The following is a 14,602-nucleotide window of genomic DNA, read 5'->3' on the forward strand; positions in this document are numbered from 1 at the left end:
CAGCTGAACACGGAGTGTCTGGTGCTGGCGTATGGGTAGCGGTAAGCCGTTCTAGGAGGTCTGGATCCTTCATTGTGTTTGAGGGAGTCTTGTGCTTGGTATTGAACACGCAAGCTGCGTGTTGTTCTGTTCTTGGTTAAGCGTGTTGGTAAGGACGCACAAGCAGTGTGTTGGAAAGAGCTGCAACTATCTTTTGATCTTGCTTTGTGTGTACGCGCGGACTGCGTGTGAACACTTCTGTGACATTTATCTCTCAAGAGAGAGAAAGGACTTTATGGGTTCACGAACATTTGGCTCTGCTGAACTATGATGTGGGTTGCAAGAATCATTGACAACTAAAGTGTATGCGGAGCCACAGCCTGTTTGAACCATTGTATATTTACATTAAGAACTGGGGATGAAATGCAAAGCAGAAAACGTTAAGGCGTATTAACATTGACTGCTGTTCTTTCCTGTTTATTTCCACAACCCTGGTTTGCTTTATTTTCTGTGCAGGAGAATCAGAGAGAGAGATACATTAAGCAAGGGTTCTGTGCTGATAGGTGAGCCGTTTTGAACACTACCTACTAATTAGGTGTGAATGAGCATTGTGTTGGTATTCAAGTGCAGGGATTCATATTGGTTCCTTTTTTACCTTTTCCTACAGCAAAACAGTAGCCCTGGTATTCCCTCACGTCTCGTCTCCTTGCATATAATCCCCAACCTTTCCCCTCTCCAGGTAGGAAAGAAGGATAATCAAGTACCCTACATGTCTAGATAGAAGAAGTGCGAAAACAGCGGGTGAAAGGGGGGGGCTTCTCCTTTAATGGTTTGTTCCTTTCTCGTTTCAGATCTCCCTCCCCGCTGCTCCCTTCCTTTCCTTCCCTGGGGGTATTGCTTTTATGGTCCGTGTATATTTCTGACGTAGAGGTGGTTCTTCGAGGGGAGGTAGAGGTCTTGCAACACAGCTCCGAAGAGATAGAGGCGGAGCCTGACACCGACCCCCAGTTTGTGATCACGTGATCTTAGGAACTACAAGTAGTCGTTTGTTATTGGATCTAAGAGTTCTGCTGGGGCAATATAATTGCAGCATTGACTGAAACAATGGAGAACCCTTTCCGGAAATAGATTTATGGACAATACACATAGCCTTAAACCTAGTTCTTTCCTGGATAGGGAGCCAATGCAGCTGACTAAAAGCACGTCTGGCTGAAACACGTTTGGGGGTATTCATTAGAAGGCGGGCTGCCCAATTCTGAACAATTTGCAGTATCTTAGTGGTTCCTAGTGGAGCCCCCAAATAGACTGCATTTGCATAGTCAAGGCGAGATAATATGAGTGCCTGGACCAAATGACCTCTGGCGTCAAAAGGAAGAAGGGGGAGAATCTTCCTTAACATACTTAGAAGTACATAGCAATTTGCTGCGACTTTGCGAGCCTGTGCTTTGAAATCCAAATTGCAGTCAAATCAAATTCCCAGGCTCTTAATTTTTTTCTTAGGGACAGAAGGGGAGCCTAAGCAACTGGGCCACAAAAGATCTATGTTTGCAGGGTCAGAGTGGCCAAGGAGCATAAGTTCTGTCTTTGCTCCATTCAGCTTTAGGAATGATTTGTCCATCCATTCAGATACCTTCACAAGGCATGAAGTTAAGGCAGGCACAGATTTATCTTGCTGACTGAGGGAGACCACCAGCTGAGTGTTGTTCGCTTAGGTGACAATGTGGATCCCCCACGGAAGCACCACATCTGCCAGAGATCTCATGTAGATGTTAAACATGGTGGGACTTAAGGAGGATCCCTGGGGGACTCCACACTGCAAAGGGATCTGCTCTGACACGGCATCCTCCTCGTAGACTATAAAAGATCTGTCTTCGAGACAGGACTGCAGCCATCTCAGGGTGATTCCTGTCACCCCCTACTTCACTGAGTCTTTGGACCATATGTTAATGGTTAACAGTATCAAAGACTGCGCTGAGATCTAACAAAATAGGAGCAGCGCAGCCTCCATTGTCCAAGATTTTTCTAGACTCTTCAATCACAGCAAGTAAAGCAGTCTCCGTACCCTGTTGGCGCCTAAAGCCTATCTGAGTGGGATGAAGACAATTGTTTCCTTCCAAAAAAACTGCCAATACAGAGTTAACGTACTCTTCAGCAAGTTTGCTTACTCCTGGCAGCAAGGAAATGGGCCGATAGTTAGCCCATTCCTCCGGGTCAAGATTTGTCTTTTTCAAAAGAGCTTTAACTCTTGCCTGTTTCCATAACAAGGGAACCTGCCCCGTTAAAAGAGAAGAGTTTATCCCATCCTGAATAACTGGAGAGACCATTTGGTAGACCATATTAAGAACGGCAGGGCGGGCGGGATCAACAGGAGAGTCAGATTTTAGTTGTCTAAGAAGTCCCTGCAGAAGGGGGAGCGTCAGGGGGAAACTCTTCCAACACGGCTTGTTGTTTACAAAGGAGAGGATCAATTGGTTTGTGAAAAGGTTTCATAGATATTGTGAACCTTGACGGAAAAGAAACTTGCTATTTCATCACATCACCGTCGGGCACTGTCAGGATCCAAAGGAGGACTAGGAGGTGTGGTAAGAGTTTTTGCAATTTTAAAAATTTCCAGAGTGGAATTAGACACAATCTTTTCATGATAAAAACTAGTTTGAGCAAGTTTTATTTAATTTTTATAAAGTTTAAGTGATGCTCTGTAACTAAGTTTACTACTATCTGAAAAATCTTTTCTCCATTTCCTTTCGTATTGTTTACACGCTTGTTTAAGCTGCCTAAGTTTCTGAGAATACCACGGGTTTTTGTTAGGTCCCAGTCGATGACAAAATGTAACCCTTGGGAGGACTAAATTCAAGGAGGAGTCCAGCCAACTATTAAAAACATCATTAGCGACTGTAGGATTGGGGTGAGGAAAGGAAATAGAACTTTTTAACTTGGTTGCCCAACTTTCAGCAGAAAGTTTAGACCAACTATGATCACATTTGTTAGTTCTAATAGCAAGCCGTAGAGAATCTTGAGGAGTCCAGGTAAATGAGAGTAAAAAGTGATCTGACCAAAGAACCAGAGTGGACTCAGCCATTATAAGGTCCTGAAGATTAGTGAATAGGGGGTCAAGTAAATGTCATAAGTTATGGGTGGGACCTTGCACTCTTTGCTTACATTGAAAAGTTTCTAGGCCATCAATAAGATCCTGAGTGATGGTAGAATTTAAATCATCAAACTGCATATTAAAATCACCCAAAATAGAAAAAATTGAAGATAAACTAGCACAGTTAGCAGCGATATCAGGAAGTTCTATACCAAAGTCTCCCAATACTCCTGGGGGTGGTATGTTAAAATTCCTGAAAAAGTACAGGTAGGAGAAAAACTAACTGAGAAAGCTAAGCTCTCACAATCAGGTACCGGGTTCCTGGTGGTTCTACAATTATTCTTATTTTTGTAGATGACAGCAATTCCTCTCCCACTGAAGGACTGGGTTCTTTTGGACCCAGCGGTGCCAGGGCACAACACCTGAAACCTTCGTGGGTAACCTGCTCCGGCGTACAAGTCACAGAGACACGGGACACTTCCTTCGGCGTCAAAGAGTCAAGGTTTATTTACTGCAGGGAACACAGAAGTCACAGGAAGTACATCGAGTGTAGTTCGGGGAGACTGCTTCAAATTGTATTTGTGGATCGCTCCTTTTATACAGTTTTTACCCATAGAATAACATGATACACAATAGTTTACAACCCGGTTCCCACAAGTCGCTCTCAGAGGGGTCGCTTTGGTCACTTTGAAACACACAAGGTCCGGAACATAAGTGCGGAAACATTTGGCGGTTCCCAACTGTAAAAACCCATCTTCCCACCATTAGCAAATTCCAATCAGCAGTAAAGTAGATCGAAATAGGAACGAAGACAGGTGCAGAGGAAGACGGAGACAGTAGGGAGATCGGAAAGGGTGTAAAAGGGGAGTGTCGAGAAGCACGAGATACAGGCATCAAAGGGACGTGCCTAATGAGATGCACGGCTGAGACAATAAGCCCGTGCGGCAAGATGAGCCTCGAGCGGCGTCATCTGCCTTACAGCAGCAACCCCCTCGTCATAAAGACACTTTCAAAGAACATGTGTCTTCCGCTTGGGAGTCCCAGGGTCGCGAAGCGGACAGCGTCCGTTCGCTGGCTACTTGAGGGCAAGAGACAAAATGGATGCCGTATCTAAGATGGAACCCGTGGGTACAGATGAAAAACCCACGTAACAAACGAACGGTTTAGGTTAGCACAGCGAAACTGCGCACACTTACTAAACTCGTCATTTGCGGTTCATAGATACTAGACTCGCCCATATTCGTGCGAGTCGAAAACACCACTTACAATTGTCACGGAACCTCAGACGCTCCTTTTGCCCTCATGTAGGCAAGCACTAGTCGGAATCATATTCGATATTCATCAGACCATCAAGATGTCGTTGTAGCATAGCTCTGTCCGATCGAGTCCCCTTGGTAACAGATGGTTGTCTCATACACGTTGTAGCACAGAGGCCACATAAGGCAGGACCACACTGCACACAAAGGCAACACGTGAACAGGAACACTACCACAACCCCGATGATCGTCAGAATCTTCCAACCCCAAGCCGACACCAGGCCCCAAAACCAACCAAGTAGCGTCCAATCCCCTACATCCACGTGTATGGATTCGGAGATCTTATGCAACTTCGAGATGGCTTGATAGACAGTAGGAGCATTATCTGGAATGAAAATGCAACAGCTCGAATGGATCACTTTACACACCCCACCGCGATCTGCTAGGACAACATCTAAAACCATACGGTTTTGTAATGTCATAAGTCTCTCCGCCTGAAGTTCTGTGGTGATATTACCAAGGGCACTGGCAGTAATATTAGCTGTCGATTCTACCACTCGAGTCAAATGTCTCAGGTTCCTACTATTAACCATAGGTCCCCAAAACGGGAGGAAACCCTTGAAAAAGTCTCCTGCCTCTTGACCGGCAGTATCCTCTTCGCTAATTACGCCTCGTACAACTCTAGTCTTATGATAATCGGCATCTACAGTAAACGTCGGAGGCAACAGATTTGCAACGAAACATGAGCCCATGAAGTCTGCGGGCAACCATGTGTATGCACGATCATGACAGATAAAGTATGTACCCTTGGCAGCCAGAAACACAGGGGACGGGGACATTGGCAGAACGTAACTTTCAGTGCAAGCACTTACTCCAAGTGAGGCTTGCGAGCCACGACCCACAAGACAAAGATTACCAGTGTGGGGTACGACCCATATTGGAGACGAGCTTTTAAGCTGCTTTTCATTAGTGAACATACTATATTCCCCTCTACTTAAGACCCTATAGGCTTGTACCTCTTCTCTAGGAATAAGAAAAGGATCATGGATCTCATCTTCCATATCCTCTATAGCCATCGATAGCAGCCTCTGATACGAGGTAGGACCAAAGTTGGGGGAACGTTGTTCTTGCGTGGGGTGGGAACCCAGTGCGCTTCGAAACATTGTTTGGAATGCTCGAGCTGACCCTTGGGAACTATACGGTAACACCAGATATGGAATTCCCTTACCCGTAGTATGTGGCATCAACCCACACACCCAACAATTAGTAGTGTTAACCACTAACTGATGCTGATGGAGGAGCTGGATAAAGGAATTATTGCGGAATTCTACACGTCTAGCCTGTTCGTGTTCTGGTAACATATGAAAGGAATGAGGAGAAGCAGTAGAAGTAAGGTTAGGGTAAGGAGTAGGAGTAGGAGGAGCAAGGAAAACGTAAGACATAGTGTAATACACCCAACACGCCAAAAATGCAGAAGCAGTCAAAAACAAAACAAACAATTGGGATACAAAACATTTCGCACGACTAAGTTTCTGCAGCTTGACTCTATACGCCTGAGCTCCTTCCAAATCATTCAGCTTCGAAAATGCCATTTCCCTACGACCGTCCGCAACGTTTCTTGACGCACTTCGTTCTGTGCAGCAATAGTCAATCCCCAGGAGTTCCTAGGAACCGACGGTCTTTAACCTAGCGTCAAGACCTACTGTCCAGAAGGAAGTACGCGCGCGGCCCTACGGCCCTCAATACACAATATGTATTTATTTAGCACAATATTTCTCAGCTGTGGAAGGAAAAAGATACAAGGAAGAAGCTTGATATATATATACAAAAACTTTCAATGATATGAATGTTCAAAATTGATCATGGGAAACGAGGATATTGCAGTTATCAATCTCAGCAAAGCAAGCAAATTTATTTGTCCTTAGTGTGAGATCGCAAAGAATATCGATGTTTCCCTGGACGTGTCTGCTCGTCGAACAAAGGATCTGTTGAAGAGACAGCGTCCTGCTGATCAGTTCGTTGATCTGGTCTTGAGTCTTTTGCTGACAAATGTTCAACAGTGGCTTTCTGCTGCGCTGAGGGTTCCTCAACAAGCTGTGCGTCGCTAAAAGGTACAAACGCCGGCAATGTTTCTGTTTCTGTTGACGCAATGCCTTTCCTTACCCACGGGTCTGCCGGCAAAGGAATAGGGACTCGCTTACAATGGGTAGCATGTACCCAATTCTTCCGCCCCTCAAGACGAACGGCAGTCCTCGTGGCCAGGAGCACCTGGTAAGGTCCGGTAAAGCGGGGGTCCAGATTGTTTTTGCGTGAAAAATTTCGGGCAACCACCCAATCCCCGGGCTGGAGCTGGTGGCCTGGACCCTCCGTCTGCGTCGGCAAGGCGTCGTAAACCTGTTGATGAATTAACCTCAGTTTAGCAGTCAAGTCATGTAAGTAATCAATCAACATCGGAAACTCAAGATCAGAGAATATTCCTGGCCTAGGAACCCCCCACACATTCGCAGGACGGCCGAACACTATTTCATAGGGACTAAGCCCTATTCGGGAGTGTACAGTCGCCCTAGTTGACAGTAATGCTAGGGGCAAAGCATCAGGCCACGAAAGTCCAGTCGTAGCTTGAATCTTCGCTAATTTTAGTTTAAGGGTGCCATTGTACCCTTCAACCAATCCAGCTGACTGAGGATGATTGGCGCTATGGAATTTCTGATTGATTCCAAGGCCCTTACACACACTCTTCATCACACTTCCAACAAACTCACTTCCGTTATCTGACCACACGACTCTAGGCATTCCATACCGAGGAAAGTATTCCTTCAGTAGGATTTTCGCAGTAGACAAAGCAGTATTGTCCTTGAGGGGATAGGCCTCGATCCATCGGGAGAATGCGCAAACCACAACCAAAACGTATTTCAGGTTATTGCATCGCTCCATATGGACGAAGTCCAATTGGATCACCTCAAAGGGATACGAAGGAGGAGCAAAACTGCCAGGAGGAGTTGGGGTTCCTTTGCCAGGATTGTACATTATACACACCATACAATTCTTCACCAAACGTTCAGCACACTTAGTAATTCCATCATTCTTCCACACATCAGCCAGCAACTTGCAAATACCTTTCGCGCTAATATGTGCTAACCCATGTGCCATTTGCACAACGGCCAGTACATACGCATCAGGCAACATCCATCTTTTCTGATCTGACAAATCAATCCAGCAACCATTCACATCCAACCTTCCCGTACTTTCTTTCCACTTCATCTTTTCAGTGTCGGTGGCCTCATTCTGAATAGCTTTCACACTCTCTATGGTATTTTCACACATACTTGATTCTGTAGGCCACCTAACCGAACTCGTCACATACATTCGAGTGCTAAGGTTCCGGGCAGTCTCCTTAGCAATCTCATCTGCAAACGCATTACCACGACCAACATCATCCGTCACTTTACGATGCGCACTACACTTAATAATTGCAATTTGAGCAGGCAAAGTCAATGCATCCAAAAGATCGTTCACAAGCTGGCCATGCTGTATTTTCGTGCCATGCGACGTCAAGAAACCACGCTCTCGCCACAACCGTCCAAAACTATGCGCTACACCGAAAGCATACTGACTATCGGTGTACACATTCACACGTTTACCTTTTGCTAATACACATGCTCTAGTAAGAGCAATCAGTTCTGCAGCTTGGGCAGAATTCTGATTCAATCTCGCAGTCTCAACAACAGTATTCAATGTCACCACAGCATAAGCAGTAGTCACATCACCATTCGGCAACTTAAAACATGACCCATCCACATACAGGGTGCCATCCGGGTCTTCCAATGGGGTGTTTTTAAGGTCCACACGACCTTTTGTTTCCTCTTCTGTCCGCAAGTAACAGTCATGTTCTGCTACTTCATCTGACTCTGCACTAACTGGTAACAAAGTTGCCGGATTGAGGACATTACAACGTTTTATCTGAATGTGGCTTGCCAAAAGCGTCAATTCGTACCCAGACAACCTCGCACTCGTCAAGTGCTGAGTTTTCGTACGATTCAAAAGAGTATCGACTGCATGCGGAACCATCACCGTAAGCATATTATCCATGACCAATCCTGCTGATTGTCGGATGGAGACCGCAGCTGCCGCAGTTGCTCTCAAACAACTCGGCAATGCTCTAGCTACTGGGTCTAAGGTCGAGGAAAAATATGCACATGGACGCTGTTTACCACCAAAAGGTTGCGTTAAGACACTCAAAGCACAACCTTCCCTCTCGTGAACATATAACGTGAACGGTTTACTGTAATCAGGGGTACCTAACACAGGAGCCGAACACAATGAATCACGTAATTCAGAAAAACTTTTCTGGCATTCTTCCGTCCATGGTAAAGGAATAGAAACATCCTTACACGTAAGAGCCACCAATGGTTTCGCTAGCAATGAAAAATTAGGAATCCACTGCCTACAGTACGACGTGATACCTAGAAAGGCACGCACATCTCTTTGGGTTTGTGGCACAGCCATGCGCGCAATCGCTGCAATTCTCTCTGGGGTCAATCTCCTTCCCTCCTTTGACAATAAGTGACCTAGGTAGGTTACTTCTTGACAACAATATTGGAGTTTAGAAGGTGACACCTTGTGATTTAACTCACAGAGGTGTTGCAGCAACGACACTGTAGCGATTTTGCAGATGTCCTGAGTATCAGCAGCCACCAATAAGTCGTCGACGTATTGGATTAAAGCCGCACCAACCGGCAACCTAAACGCATCTAGTTGACCCTTCAAAGCTTGACTGTAAATCGATGGACTTTCACAGTAGCCCTGAGGAGCGCGTTTGAACCGGAAGCTACGTCCACCAAGAGAGAAACCGAAAAGGTCCCTACTCTCTTCGGCAATCGGGATGCTGAAAAATGCATTTTTCAAATCAATCACCGAAAACCATGAAGCAGTAGCTGGAATCAGAGTCAGTAGCGCCGTGATGTCAGGCACAACAGGGAATTGAGGAACCACAATTTTATTTACCTCCCGTAAATCGATAACAAAACGATAAACAGGCTGTTTGGTAGGATCAGTACGTTTAAGAATGGGCAGTACAGGACTATTGCACACGTTTCCCCGAGTTTCTTCAATGACATCTTTCTCGATCAAATCATAGATGATCGTTAACAAAGCTCGTTCACCATCAAGGGAGATACGGTATTGGGGAATACGTGGCAAGCGCACATTAGATTTCAACTGAACAACATAAGGGGAGATATCAAGTAGGCCCACATCATTCGGACCCGTCGCCCACAAAGACGCAGGAAGAGAATCCAATTCCGGTGGAAGCTTATCGAGAGACAAGTACATGGGAGAGACTACTCTCTCTCCTAACGTAAGCTTTACACCCGCAGGAGAACAATACAAAGTTGCATACAAGCGTTTAAGCAAATCCAGACCCAAAAGATTTTCGCCACAACCAGTAGACAAAATCAATGGAGCTTCGAGCTCACGAGGCCCAATTTTAAGGGGCAAAGGGCACGAAACTGGATTGCTAACGGGGGCGCCAGAGAATCCAACGGAAACATTTGTTAAGCCAGACAAAGGTGCGCCAGGGAGTTTCGAATGCATGATAGAACTTTTCGCTGCACCAGTGTCCAACAGAAAAGGCTCAACGACGCCCGATGTAGCAACTGCGACGTAAGGCCCTCTCTGATCAACCGGAACTGATACCACTCCCTCTCCTTGTCTTTGGCTGTCCTAGTAATTACTATCGTCAGTTCCCTGATCGACGTAATAATCGTCTACATTGTACTGCGCAGATCGTCCTTGCGATGATCCACGTTGATCGAAACAGTTATTAGAATTTGATGAATGGTCAGAGCGATCATTCTGAGCACCACGGCCTCTACCACGTGATGCGTGCTGTGCACCTCCACGGCCTCCTCTAGACGAATTACCACCACTACGGTCATTTAAAGCAGGACAATTGAATTTAATGTGTCCCTCCTGTCTACAATAAGCACATTGGTTGTACCCTAATGAAGATCTTTGGAAAGAAGAATCATTACGCGGCTGCGATCGATTCGATTGCGACTGCGATCTATTCTGCTGAGGCGCATTCTGATTAGAACGCGGCGGATATACTTGTTGTAACAACACTTTAGTTTTTAGCTCTTTCGTTTTTTTATCGGCACGGTCATTTTCCTCTTTTTCTCTATTTTCGTAATATTGTGCCGTAGCCAATATCTGAGCTGAGGTAGAAACGGCCCACGCACTTTCAGAATTCCTTAATTTATGGCTCAAGTCGGGCAATAAGTTTGACACAAACTTATCCACAAACAACCTCTGTCCACCCTCAGTACCCATATCCTGTCCACTATGATCAACGAATGCTTCCTCGAACCTCGTAAAGAAGTCCGAGACACTCTCATCTTTCTTTTGCTTACAGGCTGACAACTTATCCCAATTTACCTTCATAGCTGGCATAAGCGTTTTCATTAATGTAATGATTCGCTGAGGAAGTTCAGCAATCAACTGATCGGGTTTAGTGGCAGCCACTTGTCCAGCGTCTGCCGCTGTAATGGCATTCCAATCACCACCTAATTCATTTGCGTGATCTTGGTGACGAATCTTCGCCCATACCGGTTGTGGTACGATATTACCGAACAACATGTCGATATCGGCAAGATTCATTATCGTAGCGTCTACGAGCTGCGATAATTCCTTGTAATACCCAGCAGGATTTTTGCGAGGATCGGGCAAAGTTTGTTTCACCTGAAGCACTTCCGATCGTTTCCCTGGGAGGTGTATCCACACTCTCTGGAAATGCGCCGCCACTGGAGCATTAGCATTAGTATTATCAGCGGGTACCCAAACCGGCGGAACTTCACGCATAGGATATTGGCCAGACCCATCTCCTTTCTCAATGTCCTCAACGAACAATGCATGAGGAATAGGAGCGGGACGAAGAGATAGTAAGTGCTCAACAGCACGTCGAACATTAGTGTCGACTATCAGTCCAGTTGCGAACTGGAGCCGAAGTTCAGACAGGGCGGACAGCACCTCGTCAGGCGCATTAACCACTATCTGATCATGTAAGAACTTGCACATTTCATCAAACACATATCTCTGAGTTGGTATGTTGAATTGATCAAACGTTTCGAGGACAACACGAGGTGGATTTCTAACAGGGTTTATCATCCAACCCATCGCCATATTGTATAGCGCAACACGTTCTCTATTACCAGGAAGCTGGCTACGTCTCTGAGGACCATCAGAACCAGCAGACCCAAAAACAGGTCCGAGCGACTGGAAGAAGTTTGTCGCTAGGGGAGAATTACGATTACGAGTAGAGGGAGAAGAATAAGACACAGGACTAACAAGAGAAGGAGTAGAGACATTAGCAACAACAGGGGTTAACAACACAGGAGCAGTAGCGGGAACAGGAGTATGTGGAAGCGGAGGAGCAGTAGGAATAGAAATAGGCAAAGGAGCAGGAACAGGCGGAAGAGCGGGTGCAGGTTGAGGAACTGGTGGAGGAATAACAGGTGGAAGAACAGGTACGGCAGGGACCACAGGAGCTGCGGTACCCTGTACGTACGGAGGTGGCGACTTCATAAGATAAGACATTAAAGAATCCTCAACTGCCTCTTCCTTCTTATCCGACTCCGTAGGCAAAGCAGGATAGCATTTGTCTATGGACATACGCTGTAATCTCTCAAACACTTCCTTATCTTTATCCTCCTTATCACGCTGAAACTGCTCAGCTTTCTTCACTATAGTAGCAACAGTATCTCGCTGACTACGTTTATTTTGTCTGATCTCTTTCTGTCGGGCTTCTTTGCGCCAGAACCGAAAGGCATCAAACATGGCCGGCCTAGATTTGCGTTCGAACAACTTTATTTCCAAATTATCTAAGATCGACGCTTCGAAGCTACCGTGAGGTGGCCAACGAAGATCGCCGTCTTTCTTCGTATATTTTATCCAATAATCGTTAAAAGCAATCGGGCCTAGCCCATGTTTGCTATATAAATCATAAGTAGGAGTTCCAACCGGAGGTATCGGACACGAGTCCTCCAGCAGGGAATCCGCACCACAAGATCTAAAGCAACTGAACAAAGTACTACGACCAGGCATCTTGCACACTAGCCGAGTTTCACAAACTTCAAGGGTTACGGGATTTCGGGATTTACCAAGTCCCAGCAAAGAACAAAACCCTCGGTCTTTGGCGGCTGCAGTCGTCAAACAAATACAACAACAACAAAATACGCTAGCAAAGTGTCACCGACAAAAACACTCACACAGCGTGTACAACAAAGACACCCGCTAAAGTGCCTACAACAAAAACACTCGCTAAAGTGTTTACAACAAAGACACTCGCTAAAGTGTCTACAACCAAGAACTCTGGGAGCGACCCACAAATACTTAACTCAAAGATCAATGGCGTCCTCAGGAAGGCCCGTCAATCGTCTCGCTATACCAAGGTCTACGCCAGGCGCCAAAACAGGTCTACAGTCAGGGCAGCAGTCCGTCGCAGCCGTTAGGAGGCGGGAATCTTCGCGGGAAAAGTCTTCGGGCCACTTATTTCGACAACAGGATCGATGAAGCGGGGTGCACCTTCCCTCGGAGATTTCACACGAAGTTCCTCACGATCGTCGGGCTTGGACCGGTACCACTGATGAAGCCCCACATTGGGCGCCAACTGAAGGACTGGGTTCTTTTGGACCCAGCGGTGCCAGGGCACAACACCTGAAACCTTCGTGGGTAACCTGCTCCGGCGTACAAGTCACAGAGACACGGGACACTTCCTTCGGCGTCAAAGAGTCAAGGTTTATTTACTGCAGGGAACACAGAAGTCACAGGAAGTACATCGAGTGTAGTTCGGGGAGACTGCTTCAAATTGTATTTGTGGATCGCTCCTTTTATACAGTTTTTACCCATAGAATAACATGATACACAATAGTTTACAACCCGGTTCCCACAAGTCGCTCTCAGAGGGGTCGCTTTGGTCACTTTGAAACACACAAGGTCCGGAACATAAGTGCGGAAACATTTGGCGGTTCCCAACTGTAAAAACCCATCTTCCCACCATTAGCAAATTCCAATCAGCAGTAAAGTAGATCGAAATAGGAACGAAGACAGGTGCAGAGGAAGACGGAGACAGTAGGGAGATCGGAAAGGGTGTAAAAGGGGAGTGTCGAGAAGCACGAGATACAGGCATCAAAGGGACGTGCCTAATGAGATGCACGGCTGAGACAATAAGCCCGTGCGGCAAGATGAGCCTCGAGCGGCGTCATCTGCCTTACAGCAGCAACCCCCTCGTCATAAAGACACTTTCAAAGAACATGTGTCTTCCGCTTGGGAGTCCCAGGGTCGCGAAGCGGACAGCGTCCGTTCGCTGGCTACTTGAGGGCAAGAGACAAAATGGATGCCGTATCTAAGATGGAACCCGTGGGTACAGATGAAAAACCCACGTAACAAACGAACGGTTTAGGTTAGCACAGCGAAACTGCGCACACTTACTAAACTCGTCATTTGCGGTTCATAGATACTAGACTCGCCCATATTCGTGCGAGTCGAAAACACCACTTACAATTGTCACGGAACCTCACCACGCCCACTATCACGGTCTTGCCTACAGACGGCATAGTTTGGGGGAAGAGCTTGCACTAGAGCAACTTCTGAGTCCTTATTTAACCAGGTTTCAGTCAGAAAAAGAATATTTGGACTCAAATCCTCAAGAAGTAAATACATTTCTGAAATTGCTTAAATTTAAAATCACAATGAGGGCATGACTTACTCCATTCAACCGAGGTCATACCATGCGTACATTCACTCTTGGTCTCACCTCTAAGCATGATAAACTGTTCCCTATTATAACAATAATTGGCTAGAGTGAATTTAGCAGGGGTCCTGGCCCCTGGGCCCAAACTGGCACGGACGGGCTTGCCTTTGGTGTGCCCGCTGCGCGCGTACGCTGCACGGAAGAGTAATCGGCTGAATTTGAACCTGAGTCAGCGTGTCAGCGTGGAAAAAATAAAATGCTGACCTGAATTCCAAGAAGAAGCGTGAGGTCCCCCCGAGCATTCAACACAGCTCATAAGTGCCCTCAAAGTCAATTAACACGGAAAATACAGTACAGTCACTTTTTAATACTTTGACCATGAGGTACCACAGTTCTCCAGTGGGTGCCACTGCTCAAGCTTCCTCATGTTACCACCATACAACCTTCCCCCAAGGAATCTTGCATGGTACCACAGTACACTGAGGATGAAGCTTGAGTAGCGGCTCTCGCAGGAGTACTATCGTACCCGCA

This window comes from Lissotriton vulgaris, chromosome 4_1, assembly GCF_964263255.1.
Source record: "Lissotriton vulgaris chromosome 4_1, aLisVul1.2, whole genome shotgun sequence".
NCBI classification, from domain to species: Eukaryota; Metazoa; Chordata; class Amphibia; order Caudata; family Salamandridae; genus Lissotriton; species Lissotriton vulgaris.